At 38.3% G+C, this 6003-nt stretch overlaps 1 protein-coding gene across 6 annotated transcripts in view; it reads left to right on the top strand.

Moving 5' to 3' along the window:
* The window catches only part of grin2bb (glutamate receptor, ionotropic, N-methyl D-aspartate 2B, genome duplicate b), a 102530-nt gene that overhangs the window by 13321 nt on the left and 83206 nt on the right, over positions 1–6003 (top strand). The gene's annotated exons all lie outside the window — the stretch shown is intronic.

The following is a 6003-nucleotide window of genomic DNA, read 5'->3' as shown; positions in this document are numbered from 1 at the left end:
TTTGGAAAATGGCTGCAATGAAACAAAGAGTGAAAAATTTAAAGGGGTCTGAATACTTTCCGTACCCACTGTATACATTTATACAGACTCCAACATGAAGGAACAACACAAGCTCAGTGGGGAAGTAGCAGTAATCAGTTACTTTTTTCTTCTTCTGACAAAGCAGAGGAACAGGTGATCAGTGAACAAAGGCAAGGCTTTGAACCTCTCATGTAAACATGTGTCTGGGATCTGCTGCCACATTTAGGCCTAAGTGGAGGGCAGTGTAGGCTAATATTACTGAGATTTATCTGTGAAGGATAAGGTGTGATTCGATCTTGAAATAAATGTTCCCAGTTCCGGTTGGATGAAGATGATGATCAGAAAAGGAATCAGAAACTAAGTATTTCTTTCAAAATGTCTATTATGTTACTTAATTCCAGCTTCTCTTTTGAGACCTTTGTAAATTGATTATGTCTGGCAGGGGTTTTCCTGGGTCAGAATTGGCCTTTGGGGGAGGGACACATATTAAGTGGGTGTTTGGCTTCCTCCCCCAGGAAATTTTGAGTGTGAAAGACTTCATTTCCTCCCTTCAGATACATTTTTATGCACCAATTTATGGTGAAAATGTCTTTATGTACAGTATGTCAAGGAAAACACTAAATTCTGGTGGCAGGTGACAATTCAAAATATAAACAAATAAATGGATTATAATGCAGTGAAGGGGCTTTGAGGAAGTATTTTAGCTGGAAGGTTTTTTAAGTCCCACTGAATTCAGACAGACCTCTGAAGAATTCAATCCAGTCAGCTATTAAGTGACATTCTGTTACTGTGATACTTGTAGCTAATTTTTACAAAAATATGACTGTGTTATACATACAAAACGTTACAAAGTAGAATGTTTTCTACTTTGAAATACATTTTCTATTGATCAATAAATTGTCAAATGTTCACATTGAATATACAGTAGTACTCCTACGTTCAGCATACACGTGACTCTTGGATTAATTACAGTTTAACCATTGTATTGTAAAATACAGTATTACTGTTACGTGAACGGGGCGCGGCTGCGTCTCTGACCCTGGTTTAGGTCAATGCCAATAAACTGGTGGCAACAGTCGCTACACTTTTCATGAGTACCACCATATGTTTCGCACCAGGTGTGAAAACCAACTGTACCAAAACACAAAACTGGACTACTATTTAAAGCTACTACGAGATGTTTCTAACCCGATAAAAAAACTGTCATAATTTAACGCTGATGTCATCAGACAGCAGCTGACAGCAGCGGCTCCTGGCTGCGCCGCCGGTCCCTAGGGCAACATGGTCTTCAGGAGAGTCCGGTACAGCCCGACTCTGGATGGTAAAACTGAGATCCACAGCGGAACGTTAAAGTCCAGTCAAAACAAAGCAGCTTAGTTGGTTTATCAGCTTATCATCTTAAAATTGACTGCTGGAAGTAAAGAAATGTTGCGCTGTTGATTTTCCTTTGGTGCTGGCCAAAACCTATGTGAAGGTGCTAATATATTCTCAATGCAGAACAAACCCTGTTTTTGGTTTTGGACTACTGATCGAACAAAAGCAAATATGTGAAGATGTCACATCAGGCTTAAAGGTATTAATATGTATGAGGGAGGTGATGCTTATTGTTTGGGAACACAGTGTTTAAAGTTGTCCCTTCCTCCCCAGCTCAACAAGTCAGAGAGAGAGAGAGAGAGAGAGAGAGACTGAATAAAGAGAGGGAGTGCTGGACTTAGCAGTGAATGAGAGGAGTAAAACACTATTTTCTGATTGTTTCATACCGCATTTCGTGCAAAGGCAGAGCTTCATCTTGTCTGTGTGTCGGTATCAGAAGCCGAGGGGTGTGGCAAAGCGGCAGTACCTGGGAATGAGAATGGGCAGCTTAACCTGCAGGCTGGGGGTAACAAAAGCTTTGTCACCAAACAATATCAAGACTTTTTAGCCAACAAATGATACGCCATATGTACTGTCAGCGCAGCCTTAAGTAGCGATCTGAACTGTGAACAGGATGTGAGATAATCGCTGTGATACAAAGTAAGTTCATCGGGGCAGTGTAACTTACTTATTCCAGCTTGTGTATTAGAACGATCCTTTGGTGTTCAGAGGACAAGGCACTGAAAGCCCACTCAGTGTTGAAAATATAATATATACAGATTTTCTAATTAATTTAATGTAGCACATTACTTAAGAACAATGAACAGTTTCACCAGAACTTAGTGTCCTGTATCATTTTACACAGACAGCTTGCAGCCAATCAGAATTGAGTTTCCACCCAGTCCATGGTCTAAAAGAGAACAATGATCAGCTTAGATTATCCTTAATAAACTGTCTTATTATAAGAAGCAAGTTGAGGATGTAATCAGTTGTACATCTGAGGTTATCAGCAAAGAATCTTAATTTTTTTTAAACATCTAAAAGCTCTTTTAGATGAGGGAGTTGATAAAGTATAAGTAGATTTAAATGAAAATCATAGCGTAATTCACTGCTCATGTAATCTTGTAAGGTCGTAATGATAATGAATAAGATGGTCAGGGATATCCACTAATATTCTGAGACACTTGATGAAGAGTGGAGAACCAGGGCCAGCTGAGTAGAGACGTTGGTCCAGTCTAGATGAACAACTATTTGCATTCTCAATTTAATGTGTTTTATTGAGTTTGTTTTATAGACACACGTGTTAAATGAGCAATGACAGCATATCTATGAAAATTAAATAAGTAATAAACAACATAATTTGCATATAAACATTTTTTGTTTTCATACACATAAGTATGTTTGTGTTTTTCAACCTTGCAATTACAGAACACAGCAATAGGGATATAAAAAACAGACAAAGTGCATAGTCTCTCATTTATTACAACTAGTCTCATGAGTGCGAGGTGCCATAAGCATGCTATCAAACCCCCAAGAGAGCTGTAGCTGTTGAATGCTCAGATTTTCCCACCAGTAAAATAGTAAATACCAAATTGGCTTAGAATGAGGAAAACTCCAGTATCATGTTTCAACTTTTCAGAAAGGCTAGTGAAAGAAACAAAGAAACTTGGGAAAATACATTAAATACGGCTAAAGCTGAACAGAATGTGGGACTACTCATACTGTGTTGCTTCAGATAAAAAGGATACACTTTTTTTATCAGAGTGAGTTAAAATGCCCCTTAGAAAAGGAAAAAACAAGCTGGAAACCTGTAGTACCCGGCAATAACTCTTGTGACATATTGTACATGAGACATAGGTCTACATGCACTGTAGTCCAGGCTGTAAAAATACGAGTAATACGAGCCGCGAGTAACACGCCACTTTGCTGCTAAATTAAGTCCAGAGCAGAAGATATAGCCTCAGTGGAATAAATGGCTTCCATGAGGTAACACAGACCCGAGGGGATAGATGGATCCCGCCTCAATCCTCCGTTTGACTCTGTCTATATTTAGTTATTATACAGTGTGTGTGTGTATGTATATGTTTGTTTATTTATATATAAACAAATCAGTGCATCAGTTGATTTGCCTCTGATTTAGAGAGCTGGGCAGCCTCAATACGACAGTAGAGATCCAAAGTGTGTCTCAATATAAGTGCAATTAGCAGAGAGGATTCTTGACCAGACTAAAGTGCACTTAATGAAACACACAAGACCCTCTTCAATAAACTAGGGATTTTTTTTTGCCATTCTGGCCCTTCAACAAAACAGCATGGAGGTGACAGATCATTAAATACAGAACATTTTATTAGAGGATTACTCAAAGGTGACGTATTCCTTCAGCTAATGAATAGGAGTTTATTTCTAGTCAATCTCAAAATAACCGTGGTGCTGACGTTAATACTCACAAGGACACCAAATGTTTGTTAATTTACACATGAAAATAGTCTCCAACAAATTCTGGATTTACCACTGTTTGAGATATGTTTGTTAAAAACCTCAATACCCATCTGTTTATTTTGGAAGTGAAACTAGATACTTATGAGCTATTTTAAAGAATTTCCTTCTCAGTATGAACAAATCAACCCTTGCTGAGAGCCAGGGATAATACAGGGGAGTTTAATAGTGTTGAAAGATGTGCTACGTCCTCGTTTAGATCGACTAGAACTCTGAGCCGCAGCCGAGCTGCGCCTGATTGAACCACGCTTACAGTTAGGTAAAGTTGTGGGGTAAAAAATACTGGGAACTCAACCAAGCAACAGTCAGTGATGCAACATCATCCAATTAATGACAAAATAAGTGCTCTTTTGCTCTCTTTTCTTCTTCTTTCTAAGAGTTTTACTAATCACTCTGTGTTTTGGCTCTGATAACCCTTTGAAATGCAAGGATGTGTTTCTCAAATCTGTCTGGATGGATCTGTTTCAGGGCTGCTACTAACATTGTTTGTTTCAGTCTTTCCAAAGGATTTGTTAATAATCAAAGTGTGATTGTGTGCTCAACAGCCAGATAATGTAGTTTTATTCAATTCTGACTATGACAGTATAGAGTCAGCATGTTTTGTACCAAACATTACATTACATATCATTTAGCTGACGCTTTTATCCAAAACGATTTCCACTTAAGTGCTTTCAACGTTCAATAAAGTTGCAAACTTCAGACACGTATTAAGTGCAAGTACATTTGCTAAAGCTTTAAATAAGCCAGGTCTGATTTGAGCTGGCTTATGTAACGGTCTACAGGTGAGGTGGCCCCACCCTAGCCAATCACTCAACAAAGCACCTAGACAGTCACTCCTCCTCTCCACATTTACACTAAGGGAGTCTGATTCCCTTTAACCTCTTCAGTCACACATAGTAAGACCACACAATTCTGGCAGAAAAACTCAGCCAAACACCCAGCAGAAGTAAAAGAAGCAGCTGAACCCACAGTAAAAGCAGCAAAGACAAGAGAATAGCCTCAAAAGTAGCAAAAGGCAGCAGAATGAGCTAAATCAACAGAACAACCAGTCAAATTAACCTTAAGGCAGCAGACCCAATGACCATGGGCAGAGAAGCCCAATAAATGAAGTACTCATCTTAATATCTAGCTGTCTAGCAGTAAGTCTCCTCAGAAGTCAAATGCACATCCAACTCACAGTGATAGCTGCCTTTTGTGAGAGTGAATTGAATAATTACAGAGGATGTAAATAAAACTTGTGTTGACTTCCACCACCCCCAGCAGGGGAGTCATTATAGCTACATGATGTCTGATTACCTGATTGAACACAACGTCATGCAGCTCTGAGTGACAGATCAGAATACCATTCACCAAAAAAGTCACCAGACTGTTGACTAATGCAAGATGGAAAGCAATGTTGACATTGACTGTTGATTAAATATTGAATTTAAAATGTTAAAATGTTGATTGGCCGGGCATGCTGCGCAATGCGGAGACATCTCTCAGTAAATAATTATTCAGCCAAGCATTAAGAAGATTAAGAATGGTGAGTTTTATCCCTTTCTAATGATAACGTAACACTAAAATAAATGCATCAAACTTTAACCAGATTAAGCAAAAAGTCCTGAGAAAGACCACTCAGGTTAGGGGTCAATAGACAAATACTGTATTTACTGCAGTGAATTTAAAGATGGTGTCACTGCCAACAGGTCTCACCTTAGTCTTTACATGCTTATTTTTACCTTATGAGTGCTTAAACTAATCTTTACAATACTCAAATTGCATCAGTGCCCTTCAGCTAGACAGATGTTCAATAAAAGACCATTCACCATTTTACGCTAGGAAAATTATTAATATTAAATCATGTGCTAACAGGGTAACGCTCTTATTTTGTGACTTGTTTAAGCTTTTAAATAAAGAACAGAATTAGTTGGAGTGTTAAATCCACAAAGCATTTGTCAAACAAATTGGGTGGATTTATCTCTAGTTAGTAAAATAGTTAAACTTTGAACTATTAGTGATATTTTGTGAGTGGTAGCAGTAAACAGAAACGTCAAACATTATTGCCTCCTCATCTCTCCTGTGGATCTAGACCTTTTTTAAATCAAATGAAAACATGTAACACGGTTGTCAGGTCACTTTGTATGCATATAT

This window comes from Etheostoma cragini, chromosome 2, assembly GCF_013103735.1.
Source record: "Etheostoma cragini isolate CJK2018 chromosome 2, CSU_Ecrag_1.0, whole genome shotgun sequence".
NCBI classification, from domain to species: Eukaryota; Metazoa; Chordata; class Actinopteri; order Perciformes; family Percidae; genus Etheostoma; species Etheostoma cragini.
The sequence above is the reverse complement of the archived record's forward strand: the minus strand, read 5'-3'. Positions and strand labels throughout refer to the sequence as shown.